We start from the raw sequence: 20,190 nt of genomic DNA, 5'->3' as shown, positions 1-20,190 counted from the left end.
GTCCAACTGTTGTCGAATGACATGTAAACAAATTTGACGAAAAGCACGCAAACATGCACGTGAGGCTATATCCCGGCAACGGTTTGTCATATTGAGACCAAACTTGGCGTGTGTTATAACAAGCATGAACTGAGACTACCTGCAGTGTTTCGACACAGCGCCACCTAGTGGTCAGGAGATATGAAAAATGCATATTTTGGCTTATAACTACTGAATGGTTTGGCCAAAAATCACACAACTGGTCTCTTTAGATTCAGTGAGTCATGTCGAGTCAAATGATATCCAATTTTCCTGTGTCGGCCATTTTAGGCGTCGGCCATTTTGAATTATGATTTAAAATGCTGTATTTTTTGAACGCAGCATCGTATCGTTTCGCAAATAATTACAAAAATATTCGGCTCCATGCCCTGAAGGTACTCAACAAGTTTGGTGGCAGCGCCACCTTGTGGCCAATAGTTATAATGAAATATCACATAAATGCTAATAACTTTTGAATAAATTAGTCTATTAAAATTAAAATGGTCTCGCTATATTCTGTGGGTCATGCCGAGAGCATTGATACCAATTATGTGAAAATTGGCCATACTTCCTGTCCGCCATTTTGCTTAATGTTGAAAACCTACTTTTTCGAACTCCTCCTAGACCGTTAGTCCAATTTTCACCAAATTTGACGTGAATCATCTTCAGACCATGCTGGCAAAAAGTTATGGATTTCGTGTCGATATACGAAACAGTTCTCATTTAACGCATCAACGAATTTGCTGGAAGGGTGCCAAAATGCATTTGAGGCTGTATCTCTGCAACGCTTTGACATATTTGCACCAAATTTTGTATGTGTCATCGCCACTTCACACTGACCATGCCACAGAAATTTGGTGACAGCGCCACCTATTGGTCAAGAGTAATAAACCATTCATTAACCATGAATAATTACACTTGTAAAAATGCTAATAACTTTTTATTGCATTAGCCCATTCGAATGGAACTGGGCTCAAAATATTCCCTGGTTTATGCCGATAACATAGATACCAAATATACCATAGTAAGCTGAACTTCCGGTCCGCCATTTTGATTTATGTTGAAAACCTACTTTGTCGAACTCCTCATCAACCGTAGGTCCGATTTTCACCAAATTCGAATCAAATGATCTTCAGACTATGCTGACTCAAAGTTATGGCTTTTGAGTCGATAGACAAAACCGTTTTCGCATACCACATCGACGAATTTGAGGCACAATGAGAAAATGACACTTGAGGCTGTATCCCTGGAATGCTTTGGCATATTGACACCAAACTTTGTGTGTGTCATTGAAAAGTCACACAGAGTACACCAAATTGATTTTATAACAGTGCCACCTATTGGTCAAGCTTGATAAGCCAAGTAATCATGCTACTAGAGGTGGTATTATGATTTTTTTTTGCCATTTCAATTACAATAATTCCAAAATTGCTGTTATTGCTCATTAATGAATTTGGTGTGATGCTTCATGCGATGCTTAGCTCCTACATTTGCCGTTGGAGTGCTTGGCCCCGTAATTGCTGCTTGCAGCTATATTTCTTCTTCTTCTTCTTCTTCTTCCGCCGCAAGTCTATGGCAGCCCATAGAACCGTTTGCGGGAAAGTTGTATAATTTGGCACACTGATAGAGGACAGTCCCAACATTAACTATAGCAAATTTGAAGTCTCTATCTCCTACTCTCTAGCGCCACCACTTGTCCAAACTTTCAATGTTTGTATGCTAATAACTTTTGAACCGTAAGCCAGAAAATGGAATTTCTTTTTTCCTCTGAATCCTTGGCTCATGCCAAGTCGAATGAACCCCAAAATTCAAAAATCGCAAGGTTTAGTTTTTTCGCTATTTTCAATTATTCGAAAAACCTACTTTTTCGAACTCGTCCTAGACGGTTAGTCCGATTGCCACGAAAATTGGCTCAGATCATCTTCAGACCATGCTGGCAAAAAGTTATGGAATTCAAGTTGATTCGTCCAACTGTTGTCGAATGACACGTAAACAAATTTGACGAAAAGCACGCAAACATGCACGTGAGGCTATATCCCGGCAACGGTTTGTCATATTGAGACCAAACTTGGCGTGTGTTATAACAAGCATGAACTGAGACTACCTGCAGTGTTTCGACACAGCGCCACCTAGTGGTCAGGAGATATGAAAAATGCATATTTTGGCTTATAACTCTTGAATGGTTTGGCCAAAAATCACACAACTGGTCTCTTTAGATTCAGTGAGTCATGTCGAGTCGAATGATATCCAATTTTCCTGTGTCGGCCATTTTAGGCGTCGGCCATTTTGAATTATGTTTCAAAATGCTGTATTTTTTGAACGCAGCATCGTATCGTTTCGCAAATAATTACAAAAATATTCGGCTCCATGCCCTGAAGGTACTCAAAAAGTTTGGTGGCAGCGCCACCTTGTGGCCAATAGTTATAATGAAATATCACATAAATGCTAATAACTTTTGAATAAATTAGTCTATTAAAATTAAAATGGTCTCGCTATATTCTGTGGGTCATGCCGAGAGTATTGATACCAATAATGTGAATATTGGCCTTACTTCCTGTCCGCCATTTTGCTTAATGTTGAAAACCTACTTTTTCGAACTCCTCCTAGACCGTTAGCCCAATTTTCACCAAATTTGACGTGAATCATCTTCAGACCATGCTGGCAAAAAGTTATGGATTTTGTGTCGATATACGTAACGGTTCTCATTTAGCGCATCAACGAATTTGCTGGAAGGGTGCCAAAATGCATTTGAGGCTGTATCTCTGCAACACTTTGACATATTTGAACCAAACTTTGTATGTGTCATCGCCACCTCACACTGACCATGCCACATAAATTTGGTAACAGCGCCATCTATTGGTCAAGAGTAATAAACCATTCATTAACCATGAGTAATTACACTTTTTAAAATGCTAATAACTTTTTAATGCATTAGCCTATTTGAAGGAAACTGGGCTCAAAATATTCCCTGGCTTATGCCGATAACATAGATACCAAATATACCACGGTAAGCTGAACTTCCGGTCCGCCATTTTGATTTATGTTGAAAACATACTTTTTCGAACTCCTGATCAACCGTTTGTCCGATTTTCACCAAATTCGAATCAAATGATCTTCAGGCTATACTGATTCAAAGTTATGGATTTTGAGTCGATAGACAAAACCGTTTTCGCATACCACATCGACGAATTTGAGGCACAATGAGAAAATGACACTTGAGGCTGCATCTCTGGAATGCTTTGGCATATTAACACCAAACTTTGTGTGTGTCATTGAAAAGACACACAGAGTACACCAAATTGATTTTATAACAGTGTCACCTATTGGTCAAGCTTGATAAACCAAGTAATCATGCTACTAGAGGTGGTATTGGTGTTTTTTTTTTTTTGCCATTTCAAATACAATAATTCCAAAATTGCTGTTATTGCTCATTAATGTATTTGGTGTGATGCTTTATGCGATGCTTAGCTACTACATTTGCCGTTGGAGTGCTTGGCCCCGTAATTGCTGCTTGCAGCTATATTTATTATTATTATTATTCTTCCGACTGGGCGTCTATGGCAGCCCATAGAACCGAATGCGGGAAAGTTGTAATGGTTTGACATTCTGATAGAGGACAGTGCCAACATTAAGTACACCAATTTTGGTGTGTCTAAGTCAATCCCTCTAGCGCCACCAACTGTCCAAAATTTCACTTTAATTTTGTTAATAACTTTTTAACCCTAAGGCCAATCAACGAAATTCTTTTTTCCTCTGATTTCTGAGCTCATGCCGATTCGATTGCACCCTACGAAGTCATTTCCGTCATAGAAATATGACCGCCATTTTGAATTTCTTTAAAAACCTACTTTTTCGAACTCGTCCTAGACGGTTTGTCCGATTCACACGAAAATTAAACCATATCATCCTCAGGCAGTGCTGACCAAAAGTTATGCAAATCAAATTGATTCGTCAAACCGTTTTCGATAAACGCTCTAACAAATTTTATGTAGTGCTTACAAAAACAGTCGTAAGGCTGTATCTCGGCAACGACTTATCCTATTCAGACCAAACTTGGTACATGTCATAACAAGCATGACCTGAGGCAACATGCTGTGATTGGGCGCAGCGCCACCTACTGATCCGGAGATATGAAAAACTGCTATTTTTGCTTATAACTTCTGAACAGTTTGTCCAAAAATCATAACATTGGTCTTGTTAGATTCAGGGCAACATGCCGAGTCGACTGATATCCAATTTGACCATTTCGGCCATTTTGACTGTCGGCCATTTTGAATTTTGTGCTAAAATGCTGTATTTTCTGAACACATCAACGGATTGTTACGAAACATGGTATGGGTCATCAGCACAATGTCCTGAAGGAGTATGAGAAGTTTCGAAACAGCGCCACCTAGTGGTGATCTTCTATTTTTAAATGCTTATAACTTTGGGTGTGGTCGACGTATTTTCACCAGACTCATCAAATTGGACTCCTGAAACCTTACAGAGTCCTACAATACCAAACATGCTAGGTTTTGCCTTACGGTTTGTGTAGCGTTGTGATTTAGCGCTTAAAAAACATTTGGCTATATCTTCGAAACCGCTTGTCTGATCGAGACGAAACCACCGTCAGAAGTTCGTAAACATAGGTCGATAGCTATACGCCAATGCCCAAATGCAAAAATATTGATAGTAAGGGGTAGTAATATTCAATCAAAGTCAAGAGTCAGTCAATTTTTACGTGTTTTTTCATGTAAATGTCTATAACTCTGAAGTGAATTGAGATATTTTCACCAAAATTGACACGCATATGTATGGGCTCACTCTGATGACACATAAAAGAAATGGTGGGACTGAGCCTCTTGGTGGCGCTATAATATAACAAAACATGAAATTCCCATTGACTTCAATACAGTTTTGTGAAATAAAAGGCTATACTAAACAAATGCATTGGTGTTATATTCCACAACTCAGAATGTGCCAACAACATCATCCCCTGAAGGTACTCAAAATATTTTGAAACAGAGCCACCTAGTGGTCAAAAGTTATAACTCAATTTACATAAAGGCTAATAACTTTTGAAAAGATCTGGCTATTGACATGACGCTGATCTTAATAGATTCCTTGGGTCAAGCCGAGAACATAGATATCAAGTTTTCCTTATTTGGCTGAACTTCCTGTCCGCCATTTTGATTAATGTTGAAAACCTACTTTTTCGAACTCCTCCTAGACCGTTAATCAGATTTTCACCAAATTGGACGTGGATCATCTTCAGACCATGCTGGCAAAATGTTATGGATTTCATGTCGATATACGAAACGGTTCTCATTTAGCGCATCAACGAATTTGCTGGAATGATGCCAACATTCATTTGAGGCTGTATCTCTGCAAAGCTTTGACATATTTGCACCAAACTTTGTATGTGTCATCGTCACCTCACACTGACCATTCCAAACTAATTTGGTAACAGCGCCACCTATTGCTTACATGTGATAAGCCAATAAATCCTATTACTAGTTGTTGTGTTCATTGTTTTTAAGCCATTTTGCCTAAAATAATCTTAAAACTGTCTTAATTACTCATTCCTGCCATTCGTCTGAAGCTTGCTTCTGTAGTGCTTGGCCCCGTTATTGCTGCTTGCAGCTATATTTAGGGGCCAAGCACCGAAGGTGCGTAGGCACCTATTGTTTTCGTTGGCGTTATTATTATTATTCTTCTTCTTCTTCTTCTTCCGCCGCAAGTCTATGGCAGCCCATAGAACCGTTTGCGGGAAAGTTGTATAATTTGGCACACTGATAGAGGACAGTCCCAACATTAACTATAGCAAATTTGAAGCCTCTAACTCCTACTCTCTAGCGCCACCACTTGTCCAAACTTTCAATGTTTTTATGCTAATAACTTTTGAACCGTAAGCCAGAAAATGGAAATTCTTTTTTCCTCTGAATCCTTGGCTCAGGCCAAGTCGAATGAACCCTAAAATTCAAAAATCGCAAGGTTTAGTTTTTTCGCTATTTTCAATTATTCGAAAAACCTACTTTTTCGAACTCGTCCTAGACGGTTAGTCCGATTGCCACGAAAATTGGCTCAGATCATCTTCAGACCATGCTGGCAAAAAGTTATGGAATTCAAGTTGATTCGTCCAACTGTTGTCGAATGACACGTAAACATATTTGACGAAAAGCACGCAAACATGCACGTGAGGCTATATCCCGGCAACGGTTTGTCATATTGAGACCAAACTTGGCGTGTGTTATAACAAGCATAAACTGAGACTACCTGCTGTGTTTCGACACAGCACCACCTAGTGGTCAGGAGATATGAAAAATGCATATTTTGGCTTATAACTACTGAATGGTTTGGCCAAAAATCACACAACTGGTCTCTTTAGATTCAGTGAGTCATGTCGAGTCGAATGATATCCAATTTTCCTGTGTCGGCCATTTTAGGCGTCGGCCATTTTGAATTATGTTTCAAAATGCTGTATTTTTTTAACGCAGCATCGTATCGTTTCGCAAATAATTACAAAAATATTCGGCTCCATGCCCTGAAGGTACTCAAAAAGTTTGGTGGCAGCGCCACCTTGTGGCCAATAGTTATAATGAAATATCACATAAATGCTAATAACTTTTGAATAATTTAGACTATTAAAATTAAAATGGTCTCGCTATATTCTGTGGGTCATGCCGAGAGCATTGATACCAATTATGTGAAAATTGGCCATACTTCCTGTCCGCCATTTTGCTTAATGTTGAAAACCTACTTTTTCGAACTCCTCCTAGACCGTTAGTCCAATTTTCACCAAATTTGACGTGAATCATCTTCAGACCATGCTGGCAAAAAGTTATGGATTTCGTGTCGATATACGAAACAGTTCTCATTTAGCGCATAAACGAATTTGCTGGAAGGGTGCCAAAATGCATTTGAGGCTGTATCTCTGCAACGCTTTGACATATTTGCACCAAATTTTGTATGTGTCATCGCCACCTCACACTGACCATGCCACAGAAATTTGGTGACAGCGCCACCTATTGGTCAAGAGTAATAAACCATTCATTAACCATGAATAATTACACTTGTAAAAATGCTAATAACTTTTTATTGCATTAGCCCATTCGAATGGAACTGGGCTCAAAATATTCCCTGGTTTATGCCGATAACATAGATACCAAATATACCATAGTAAGCTGAACTTCCGGTCCGCCATTTTGATTTATGTTGAAAACCTACTTTGTCGAACTCCTCATCAACCGTAGGTCCGATTTTCACCAAATTCGAATCAAATGATCTTCAGACTATGCTGACTCAAAGTTATGGCTTTTGAGTCGATAGACAAAACCGTTTTCGCATACCACATCGACGAATTTGAGGCACAATGAGAAAATGACACTTGAGGCTGTATCCCTGGAATGCTTTGGCATATTGACACCAAACTTTGTGTGTGTCATTGAAAAGTCACACAGAGTACACCAAATTGATTTTATAACAGTGTCACCTATTGGTCAAGCTTGATAAGCCAAGTAATCATGCTACTAGAGGTGGTATTATGATTTTTTTTTGCCATTTCAATTACAATAATTCCAAAATTGCTGTTATTGCTCATTAATGAATTTGGTGTGATGCTTCATGCGATGCTTAGCTCCTACATTTGCCGTTGGAGTGCTTGGCCCCGTAATTGCTGCTTGCAGCTATATTTATTATTATTCTTCTTCTTCTTCCGCCGCAAGTCTATGGCAGCCCATAGAACCGTTTGCGGGAAAGTTGTATAATTTGGCACACTGATAGAGGACAGTCCCAACATTAACTATAGCAAATTTGAAGCCTCTAACTCCTACTCTCTAGCGCCACCACTTGTCCAAACTTTCAATGTTTGTATGCTAATAACTTTTGAACCGTAAGCCAGAAAATGGAAATTCTTTTTTCCTCTGAATCCTTGGCTCAGGCCAAGTCGAATGAACCCTAAAATTCAAAAATCGCAAGGTTTAGTTTTTTCGCTATTTTCAATTATTCGAAAAACCTACTTTTTCGAACTCGTCCTAGACGGTTAGTCCGATTGCCACGAAAATTGGCTCAGATCATCTTCAGACCATGCTGGCAAAAAGTTATGGAATTCAAGTTGATTCGTCCAACTGTTGTCGAATGACACGTAAACAAATTTGACGAAAAGCACGCAAACATGCACGTGAGGCTATATCCCGGCAACGGTTTGTCATATTGAGACCAAACTTGGCGTGTGTTATAACAAGCATGAACTGAGACTACCTGCTGTGTTTCGACACAGCGCCACCTAGTGGTCAGGAGATATGAAAAATGCATATTTTGGCTTATAACTACTGAATGGTTTGGCCAAAAATCACACAACTGGTCTCTTTAGATTCAGTGAGTCATGTCGAGTCGAATGATATCCAATTTTCCTGTGTCGGCCATTTTAGGCGTCGGCCATTTTGAATTATGTTTCAAAATGCTGTATTTTTTGAACGCAGCATCGTATCGTTTCGCAAATAATTACAAAAATATTCGGCTCCATGCCCTGAAGGTACTCAAAAAGTTTGGTGGCAGCGCCACCTTGTGGCCAATAGTTATAATGAAATATCACATAAACGCTAATAACTTTTGAATAAATTAGTCTATTAAAATTAAAATGGTCTCGCTATATTCTGTGGGTCATGCCGAGAGTATTGATACCAATAATGTGAAAATTGGCCTTACTTCCTGTCCGCCATTTTGCTTAATGTTGAAAACCTACTTTTTCGAACTCCTCCTAGACCGTTAGCCCAATTTTCACCAAATTTGACGTGAATCATCTTCAGACCATGCTGGCAAAAAGTTATGGATTTTGTGTCGATATACGTAACGGTTCTCATTTAGCGCATCAACGAATTTGCTGGAAGGGTGCCAAAATGCATTTGAGGCTGTATCTCTGCAACACTTTGACATATTTGCACCAAACTTTGTATGTGTCATTGCCACCTCACACTGACCATGCCACATAAATTTGGTAACAGCGCCACCTATTGGTCAAGAGTAATAAACCATTCATTAACCATGAGTAATTACACTTTTTAAAATGCTAATAACTTTTTAGTCCATTAGCCTATTGCAACGAAACTGGGCTCAAAATATTCCCTGGCTTATGCCGATAACATAGATACCAAATATGCCAGTGTTTACTGAAGTTCCGGTCCACCATTTTGATTTATGTGGAAAACCTACTTTTTCGAACTCCTCATGAACCGTATGTCCAATTTTCACCAAATTCGAATCAGATGATCTTCAGACTATGTTGACACAAAGTTATGGATTTTGTGTCGATAGACAAAACCGTTTTCGCATACCAAAGCGACGAAGTTGAAACACAATGACAAAATGACACTTGAGGCTGCATCTCTGGAATGCTGTGGCATATTAACACCAAACTTTGTGTGTGTCATTGAAAAGTCAAACAGAGTACACCAAATTGATTTCATAACAGTGCCACCTATTGGTCAAACTTTATAAGCCAAGTAATCATGCTACTAGAGGTGGTATTATGATTTTTTTTTTTGCCATTTCAATTACAATAATTCCAAAATTACTGTTATTGCTCATTAATGTATTTGGTGTGATGCTTCATGCCATGCTTAGCTCCTACATTTGCCGTTGGAGTGCTTGGCCCCGTAATTGCTGCTTGCAGCTATATTTATTATTATTATTATTATACTTCCGACTGGGCGTCTATGGCAGCCCATAGAACCGAATGCGGGAAAGTTGTAATGGTTTGACATTCTGATAGAGGACAGTGCCAACATTAAGTACACCAATTTTGGTGTGTCTAAGTCAATCCCTCTAGCGCCACCAACTGTCCAAAATTTCACTTTAATTTTGTTAATAACTTTTTAACCCTAAGGCCAATCAACGAAATTCTTTTTTCCTCTAATTTCTGAGCTCATGCCGATTCGATTGCACCCTACGAAGTCATTTCCATCATAGAAATATGACCGCCATTTTGAATTTCTTTAAAAACCTACTTTTTCGAACTCGTCCTAGACGGTTTGTCCGATTCACACGAAAATTGAACCATATCATCCTCAGGCAGTGCTGACCAAAAGTTATGCAAATCAAATTGATTCGTCAAACCGTTTTCGATAAACGCTCTAACAAATTTTATGTAGTGCTTACAAAAACAGTCGTAAGGCTGTATCTCGGCAACGACTTATACTATTCAGACCAAACTCGGTACATGTCATAACAAGCATGACCTGAGGCAACATGCTGTGATTGGGCGCAGCGCCACCTACTGATCCGGAGATATGAAAAACTGCTATTTTTGCTTATAACTTCTGAACAGTTTGTCCAAAAATCATAACATTGGTCTTGTTAGATTCAGGGCAACATGCCGAGTCGACTGATATCCAATTTGACCATTTCGGCCATTTTGACTGTCGGCCATTTTGAATTTTGTGCTAAAATGCTGTATTTTAAGAACGCATCAGCAGATTGTTACGAAACTTGGTATGGTTCATCAGCACAATGTCCTGAAGGAGTGTGAGAAGTTTCAAAACAGCGCCACCTAGTGGTGATCTTCTTTTTTTAAATGCTTATAACTTTGGGTGTGGTTGACTTATTTTCACGAGACTCATCAAATTGGACTCCTGAAACCTTACCGAGTCCTATGATACCAAACATGCTAGGTTTTGCCTTTCGGTTTGTGTAGCGTTGTGATTTAGCGCTTAAAAAACATTTGGCTATATCTTCGAAACCGCTTGTCTGATCGAGACGAAACCACCATCAGAAGTTCGGAAACATAGGTCGATAGCTATACGCCAATGCCCAAATGCCAAAATATTGATAGTAAGGGGTAGTAATATTCAATCAAAGTCAAGAGTCAGTCATTTTTTACGTGCTTTTTCATATAAATGTCTATAACTCTGAAGTGAATTGAGATATTTTCACCAAAATTGACACACATATGTATGGGCTCACTCTGAGCACACATAAAAAAAATGGTGGGACTGAGCCTCTTGGTGGCGCTATAATAGAACAAAACATGAAATTCCCATTGACTTCAATACAGTTTTGTGAAATAAAATGCTATACTAAACAAATGCATTTGTGTAATATTACGAAACTCAGAATGTGCCAACAACAACATCCCCTGAAGGTACTCAAAATATTTTGAAACACCTAGTGGTCAAGTTATAACTCAATTTACATAAAGGCTAATAACTTTTGAAAAGATCTGGCTATTGACATGACGCTGATCTTAATAGATTCCTTGGGTCAGGCCGAGAACATAGATACCAAGTTTTCCTTATTTGGCTGAACTTCCTGTCTGCCATTTTGATTAATGTTGAAAACCTACTTTTTCGAACTCCTCCTAGACCGTTAGTCCGATTTTCACCAAATTTGACATGGATCATCTTCAGACCATTCTGGCAAAATGTTATGGATTTCGTGTCAATATACGAAACGGTTCTCATTTAGCGCATCAACGAATCAGCTGGAAGGGTTCCAAAATGCATTTGAGGCTGTATCTCTGCAAAGCTTTGACATATTTGCAAAAAACTTTGTATGTGTCATCGTCACCTCACACTGACCATTTCAAACTAATTTGGTAACAGCGCCACCTATTGGTTACACGTGATAAGCCAATAAATCCTATTACTAGTTGTTGTGTTTATTGTTTTCAAGCCATTTTGCCTAAAATAATCTTAAAACTGTCTTAATTACTCATTCCTGCCGTTCGTCTGAAGCTTGCTTCTGTAGTGCTTGGCCCCGTTATTGCTGCTTGCAGCTATATTTAGGGGCCAAGCACCGAAGGTGCGTAGGCACCTATTGTTTTCGTTGGCGTTATTAGGGGCCAAGCACCGAAGGTGCGTAGGCACCTATTGTAATCGTTGGCGTTATTAGGGGCCAAGCACCGAAGGTGCGTAGGCACCTATTGTTTTCGTTGGCGTTATTATTATTATTCTTCTTCTTCTTCCGCCGCAAGTCTATGGCAGCCCATAGAACCGTTTGCGGGAAAGTTGTATAATTTGGCACACTGATAGAGGACAGTCCCAACATTAACTATAGCAAATTTGAAGCCTCTAACTCCTACTCTCTAGCGCCACCACTTGTCCAAACTTTCAATGTTTGTATGCTAATAACTTTTGAACCGTAAGCCAGAAAATGGAAATTCTTTTTTCCTCTGAATCCTTGGCTCAGGCCAAGTCGAATGAACCCTAAAATTCAAAAATCGCAAGGTTTAGTTTTTTCGCTATTTTCAATTATTCGAAAAACCTACTTTTTCGAACTCGTCCTAGACGGTTAGTCCGATTGCCACGAAAATTGGCTCAGATCATCTTCAGACCATGCTGGCAAAAAGTTATGGAATTCAAGTTGATTCGTCCAACTGTTGTCGAATGACACGTAAACAAATTTGACGAAAAGCACGCAAACATGCACGTGAGGCTATATCCCGGCAACGGTTTGTCATATTGAGACCAAACTTGGCGTGTGTTATAACAAGCATGAACTGAGACTACCTGCTGTGTTTCGACACAGCGCCACCTAGTGGTCAGGAGATATGAAAAATGCATATTTTGGCTTATAACTACTGAATGGTTTGGCCAAAAATCACACAACTGGTCTCTTTAGATTCAGTGAGTCATGTCGAGTCGAATGATATCCAATTTTCCTGTGTCGGCCATTTTAGGCGTCGGCCATTTAGAATTATGATTTAAAATGCTGTATTTTTTGAACGCAGCATCGTATCGTTTCGCAAATAATGACAAAAATATTCGGCTCCATGCCCTGAAGGTACTCAAAAAGTTTGGTGGCAGCGCCACCTTGTGGCCAATAGTTATAATGAAATATCACATAAACGCTAATAACTTTTGAATAAATTAGTCTATTAAAATTAAAATGGTCTCGCTATATTCTGTGGGTCATGCCGAGAGTATTGATACCAATAATGTGAAAATTGGCCTTACTTCCTGTCCGCCATTTTGCTTAATGTTGAAAACCTACTTTTTCGAACTCCTCCTAGACCGTTAGCCCAATTTTCACCAAATTTGACGTGCATCATCTTCAGACCATGCTGGCAAAAAGTTATGGATTTTGTGTCAATATACGTAACGGTTCTCATTTAGCGCATCAACGAATTTGCTGGAAGGGTGCCAAAATGCATTTGAGGCTGTATCTCTGCAACACTTTGACATATTTGCACCAAACTTTGTATGTGTCATCGCCACCTCACACTGACCATGCCACATAAATTTGGTAACAGCGCCACCTATTGGTCAAGAGTAATAAACCATTCATTAACCATGAGTAATTACACTTTTTAAAATGCTAATAACTTTTTAATGCATTAGCCTATTTGAAGGAAACTGGGCTCAAAATATTCCCTGGCTTATGCCGATAACATAGATACCAAATATACCACGGTAAGCTGAACTTCCGGTCCGCCATTTTGATTTATGTTGAAAACATACTTTTTCGAACTCCTGATCAACCGTATGTCCGATTTTCACCAAATTCGAATCAAATGATCTTCAGGCTATACTGATTCAAAGTTATGGATTTTGAGTCGATAGACAAAACCGTTTTCGCATACCACATCGACGAATTTGAGGCACAATGAGAAAATGACACTTGAGGCTGTATCCCTGGAATGCTTTGGCATATTGACACCAAACTTTGTGTGTGTCATTGAAAAGACACACAGAGTACACCAAATTGATTTTATAACAGTGTCACCTATTGGTCAAGCTTGATAAACCAAGTAATCATGCTACTAGAGGTGGTATTGGTGGTTTTTTTTTTTTGCCATTTCAAATACAATAATTCCAAAATTGCTGTTATTGCTCATTAATGTATTTGGTGTGATGCTTCATGCGATGCTTAGCTACTACATTTGTCGTTGGAGTGCTTGGCCCCGTAATTGCTGCTTGCAGCTATATTTATTATTCTTCTTCTTCTTCTTCTTCTTCCGCCGCAAGTCTATGGCAGCCCATAGAACCGATTGCGGGAAAGTTGTATAATTTGGCACACTGATAGAGGACAGTCCCAACATTAACTATAGCAAATTTGAAGTCTCTATCTCCTACTCTCTAGTGCCACCACTTGTCCTAACTTTCAATGTTTGTATGCTAATAACTTTTGAACCGTAAGCCAGAAAATGGAAATTCTTTTTTCCTCTGAATCCTTGGCTCATGCCAAGTCGAATGAACCCCAAAATTCAAAAATCGCAAGGTTTAGTTTTTTCGCTATTTTCAATTATTCGAAAAACCTACTTTTTCGAACTCGTCCTAGACGGTTAGTCCGATTGCCACAAAAATTGGCTCAGATCATCTTCAGACCATGCTGGCAAAAAGTTATGGAATTCAAGTTGATTCGTCCAACTGTTGTCGAATGACACGTAAACAAATTTGACGAAAAGCACGCAAACATGCACGTGAGGCTATATCCCGGCAACGGTTTGTCATATTGAGACCAAACTTGGCGTGTGTTATAACAAGCATGAACTGAGACTACCTGCTGTGTTTCGACACAGCGCCACCTAGTGGTCAGGAGATATGAAAAATGCATATTTTGGCTTATAACTACTGAATGGTTTGGCCAAAAATCACACAACTGGTCTCTTTAGATTCAGTGAGTCTTGTCGAGTCGAATGATATCCAATTTTCCTGTGTCGGCCATTTTAGGCGTCGGCCATTTTGAATTATGTTTCAAAATGCTGTATTTTTTGAACGCAGCATCGTATCGTTTCGCAAATAATTACAAAAATATTCGGCTCCATGCCCTGAAGGTACTCAAAAAGTTTGGTGGCAGCGCCACCTTGTGGCCAATAGTTATAATGAAATATCACATAAATGCTAATAACTTTTGAATAAATTAGTCTATTAAAATTAAAATGGTCTCGCTATATTCTGTGGGTCATGCCGAGAGTATTGATACCAATAATGTGAAAATTGGCCTTACTTCCTGTCCGCCATTTTGCTTAATGTTGAAAACCTACTTTTTCGAACTCCTCCTAGACCGTTAGCCCAATTTTCACCAAATTTGACGTGAATCATCTTCAGACCATGCTGGCAAAAAGTTATGGATTTTGTGTCGATATACGTAACGGTTCTCATTTAGCGCATCAACGAATTTGCCGGAAGGGTGCCAAAATGCATTTGAGGCTGTATCTCTGCAACACTTTGACATATTTGCACCAAACTTTGTATGTGTCATCGCCACCTCACACTGACCATGCCACATAAATTTGGTAACAGCGCCACCTATTGGTCAAGAGTAATAAACCATTCATTAACCATGAGTAATTACACTTTTTAAAATGCTAATAACTTTTTAATGCATTAGCCTATTTGAAGGAAACTGGGCTCAAAATATTCCCTGGCTTATGCCGATAACATAGATACCAAATATACCACGGTAAGCTGAACTTCCGGTCCGCCATTTTGATTTATGTTGAAAACATACTTTTTCGAACTCCTCATCAACCGTATGTCCGATTTTCACCAAATTCGAATCAAATGATCTTCAGACTATGTTGACACAAAGTTATGGATTTTGTGTCGATAGACAAAACCGTTTTCGCATACCAAAGCGACGAAGTTGAAACACAATGACAAAATGACACTTGAGGCTGCATCTCTGGAATGCTGTGGCATATTAACACCAAACTTTGTGTGTGTCATTGAAAAGTCAAACAGAGTACACCAAATTGATTTCATAACAGTGCCACCTATTGGTCAAACTTTATAAGCCAAGTAATCATGCTACTAGAGGTGGTATTATGATTTTTTTTTTTGCCATTTCAATTACAATAATTCCAAAATTGCTGTTATTGCTCATTAATGTATTTGGTGTGATGCTTCATGCCATGCTTAGCTCCTACATTTGCCGTTGGAGTGCTTGGCCCCGTAATTGCTGCTTGCAGCTATATTTATTATTATTCTTCTTCTTCTTCCGCCGCAAGTCTATGGCAGCCCATAGAACCGTTTGCGGGAAAGTTGTATAATTTGGCACACTGATAGAGGACAGTCCCAACATTAACTATAGCAAATTTGAAGCCTCTAACTCCTACTCTCTAGCGCCACCACTTGTCCAAACTTTCAATGTTTGTATGCTAATAACTTTTGAACCGTAAGCCAGAAAATGGAAATTCTTTTTTCCTCTGAATCCTTGGCTCAGGCCAAGTCGAATGAACCCTAAAATTCAAAAATCGCAAGGTTTAGTTTTTTCGCTATTTTCAATTATTCGAAAAACCTACTTTTTCGAACTCGTCCTAGACGGTTAGTCCGATTGCCACGAAAATTGGCTCAGATCATCTTCAGACCATGCTGGCAAAAAGTTATGGAATTCAAGTTGATTCGTCCAACTGTTGTCGATTGACACGTAAACAAATTTGACAAAAAGCACGCAAACATGCACGTGAGGCTATATCCCGGCAACGGTTTGTCATATTGAGACCAAACTTGGCGTGTGTTATAACAAGCATGAACTGAGACTACCTGCTGTGTTTCGACACAGCGCCACCTAGTGGTCAGGAGATATGAAAAATGCATATTTTGGCTTATAACTACTGAATGGTTTGGCCAAAAATCACACAACTGGTCTCTTTAGATTCAGTGAGTCATGTCGAGTCGAATGATATCCAATTTTCCTGTGTCGGCCATTTTAGGCGTCGGCCATTTTGAATTATGTTTCAAAATGCTGTATTTTTTGAACGCAGCATCGTATCGTTTCGCAAATAATTACACAAATATTCGGCTCCATGCCCTGAAGGTACTCAAAAAGTTTGGTGGCAGCGCCACCTTGTGGCCAATAGTTATAATGAAATATCACATAAACGCTAATAACTTTTGAATAAATTAGTCTATTAAAATTAAAATGGTCTCGCTATATTCTGTGGGTCATGCCGAGAGTATTGATACCAATAATGTGAAAATTGGCCTTACTTCCTGTCCGCCATTTTGCTTAATGTTGAAAACCTACTTTTTCGAACTCCTCCTAGACCGTTAGCCCAATTTTCACCAAATTTGACGTGAATCATCTTCAGACCATGCTGGCAAAAAGTTATGGATTTTGTGTCGATATACGTAACGGTTCTCATTTAGCGCATCAACGAATTTGCTGGAAGGGTGCCAAAATGCATTTGAGGCTGTATCTCTGCAACACTTTGACATATTTGCACCAAACTTTGTATGTGTCATCGCCACCTCACACTGACCATGCCACATAAATTTGGTAACAGCGCCACCTATTGGTCAAGAGTAATAAACCATTCATTAACCATGAGTAATTACACTTTTTAAAATGCTAATAACTTTTTAATGCATTAGCCTATTTGAAGGAAACTGGGCTCAAAATATTCCCTGGCTTATGCCGATAACATAGATACCAAATATACCACGGTAAGCTGAACTTCCGGTCCGCCATTTTGATTTATGTTGAAAACATACTTTTTCGAACTCCTGATCAACCGTATGTCCGATTTTCACCAAATTCGAATCAAATGATCTTCAGGCTATACTGATTCAAAGTTATGGATTTTGAGTCGATAGACAAAACCGTTTTCGCATACCACATCGACGAATTTGAGGCACAATGAGAAAATGACACTTGAGGCTGTATCCCTGGAATGCTTTGGCATATTGACACCAAACTTTGTGTGCGTCATTGAAAAGACACACAGAGTACACCAAATTGATTTTATAACAGTGTCACCTATTGGTCAAGCTTGATAAACCAAGTAATCATGCTACTAGAGGTGGTATTGGTGTTTTTTTTTTTTTGCCATTTCAAATACAATAATTCCAAAATTGCTGTTATTGCTCATTAATGTATTTGGTGTGATGCTTTATGCGATGCTTAGCTACTACATTTGCCGTTGGAGTGCTTGGCCCCGTAATTGCTGCTTGCAGCTATATTTATTATTCTTCCTCTTCTTCTTCCACCCCAAGTCTATGGTAGCCCATAGAACCGATTGCGGGAAAGTTGTATAATTTGGCACACTAATAGAGGACTGTCTGAACATTAACCGTAGCAAATTTGAAGTCTCTAACTCAAACTCTCTAGCGCCACCAATTGTCTAAACTTTAAAAAACTTGATGCTAATAACTCTTGAACCGTAAGCCACAAAATGAAAATTCTTTTTTCCTGTGATTCCTTGGCTCATGCCGAGTCGAATGGACACCGAAATTCAAAAATCGCAAGGCTTAGTTTTTTCGCTATCGTCAATTGTTCGTAAAACCTACTTTTTCGAACTCGTCCTAGGCCGTTGCACCGATTGTCACGAAAATTGAATCAGGTAATCTTCAGACCATGCTGGCAAAAAGTTATGGAATTCAAGTTGATTTCTCAAACCGTTTCCGAATAGCTCATGAACGAATTCTTCGAAAAGCACGCAAACGTGAACGTGAGGCTATATCTCCGCAACGGTTTGGCCTATTGAGACCAATCTTGGTGGGTCTTATAACAACCATTCCCTGGGACTAGCTGCAGTGTTTCGGCGCTGTGCCCCCTAGTGGTCAGGAGATATGAAAAATGCATGTTTTTGCTCATAACTTCTGAACGGTTTTGCCAAAAATCACAAAAGTGGTGTCTTTAGATTCAGTGCATCATTCCGAGTCGAATGATACCGAATTTTCCCAATTCGGCCATTTTGGGCGTCGGCCATTTTGAATTTAGTTGTTAATTGCTGTATCTTAAGAATGAAGTTCCGTATCGTTTCGCAAATAATTACAAAAATGTCCGGCTCCATGCCCTGAATGTACACAAAAAAATTGGGGGCAGCGCCACCTTGTGGTCAATAGTTATAACGATTTTTCGAAAAATGCTAATAACTTTTGCATACATTAGCCTATTGTAACAAAACTGATGTTGATAGATTCCTTGGGTCATGCCGAGAACACCGATACCCCATTTGTCAATTTTGGCAAAATTTCCTGTCCGCCATTTTGATTCATGTTGAAAACCTACTTTTTCGAACTCCTCCTAGACCGTTGCTCAGATTTTCACCAAATTTGATTTGGATCATCTTCAGACCATGCTGGCAAAAAGTTATGGAATTTGTGTCGATACACGTAACCGTTTTCAATTAGCGTACCAACGAATTTGCTGGAAAGATGCCAAACTGCATCTGAGGCTGTATCTCTGCAAAGGTTGGAGATATTTACACAAAACTTAAGATGTGACATTGTCACATCACATTGACCACGCCACATCATTTTGGTCACAGCGCCACCTATTGGTCAAGAGTAATAAACCAATCAATAACCGCTAATTATTACATTTCCAATAATGCTAATAACTTTTGATTGCATTAGCCTATTATCATGAAACATATCTCAAAATGTTCCTTGGGACATGCCGACAACATACATACCAATTATGTCATATTAAGCAAAACTTCCTGTCCGCCATTTTGATTCATGTTGAAAACCTTTTTTTTTTAACTCATCCTCAACCGTTTGTCTGATTTTCACCAAAATTGAATCAGATCATCTTCAGACCGTGCTGACAAAAAGTTATGGATTTCGTGTCAATAGACGAAACCGTTTTTGTACAGCGCTGCTTCAGATGTCAGGCATCTTCACAAAATGAGTCTGAGGCTATATCTCTGCAAAGCTTTGTTGTAATTAAGCCAAACTTGTGTGTGCCATTGTCTAACATGGAGAATAGGCTCACAGACACTCACACACAGAAATGAAATGGTTCAACTATTATATGAATAATCAATAAGCATGATTACACACACACACACACACACACACACACACACACACAGAGAAGTACATGCCCACACGTTTTGTTGTATGTAGATATTTGAAATAAATTATAGGTGACACACAACTCACAGAAAGACTTCTTTTCTTACATTTCTATGTCAGGTTTCATTGCATTCATATTCTGACATAATAGTAAACATTTGATATACATGTATGAATAAATTGTTGAACTTTCACTCAATGTGATCTTAAATGCTTGAACAGTAATATTAAATAATAGTAATATATATTTTTCTAGATGAATCAATCATTGAGACAATGAACTGTAATGTTTTAGTCTTTAGTGAGCCCATTAGTGGTCTTCCAGTGACATCTAGTGGTCGTAAATGCAATTTATCATACAACACTGTCTCTTTAACCTTTATAACTGTTATATGTTGTCTTAATTTCATTCCAAAGAAGCATACACAATTTATGTATAATTTCACAGTCT

The 20,190-nt window shown here is 38.9% G+C and overlaps 1 protein-coding gene and 1 long non-coding RNA gene across 13 annotated transcripts in view; one reads left to right on the top strand and one right to left on the bottom strand.

The window, feature by feature from the left end:
- Positions 1-20,190, top strand: part of LOC127959405 (R3H domain-containing protein 2) — a 66,763-nt gene that overhangs the window by 24,854 nt on the left and 21,719 nt on the right. The gene's annotated exons all lie outside the window — the stretch shown is intronic.
- LOC127959407 (uncharacterized) lies at positions 1,535-12,241 on the bottom strand. Its single transcript, XR_008154258.1, has 3 exons — positions 11,912-12,241; positions 11,332-11,805; positions 1,535-5,204 (listed from the first exon to the last, which is right to left on the bottom strand). It is a non-coding gene; the product is annotated as an uncharacterized LOC127959407 (long non-coding RNA).

The sequence above is a fragment of the Carassius gibelio genome, chromosome B6 (assembly GCF_023724105.1).
Source record: "Carassius gibelio isolate Cgi1373 ecotype wild population from Czech Republic chromosome B6, carGib1.2-hapl.c, whole genome shotgun sequence".
In the NCBI taxonomy this organism is placed as follows: Eukaryota; Metazoa; Chordata; class Actinopteri; order Cypriniformes; family Cyprinidae; genus Carassius; species Carassius gibelio.
This window is presented reverse-complemented; position numbering and strand designations above follow the sequence as displayed.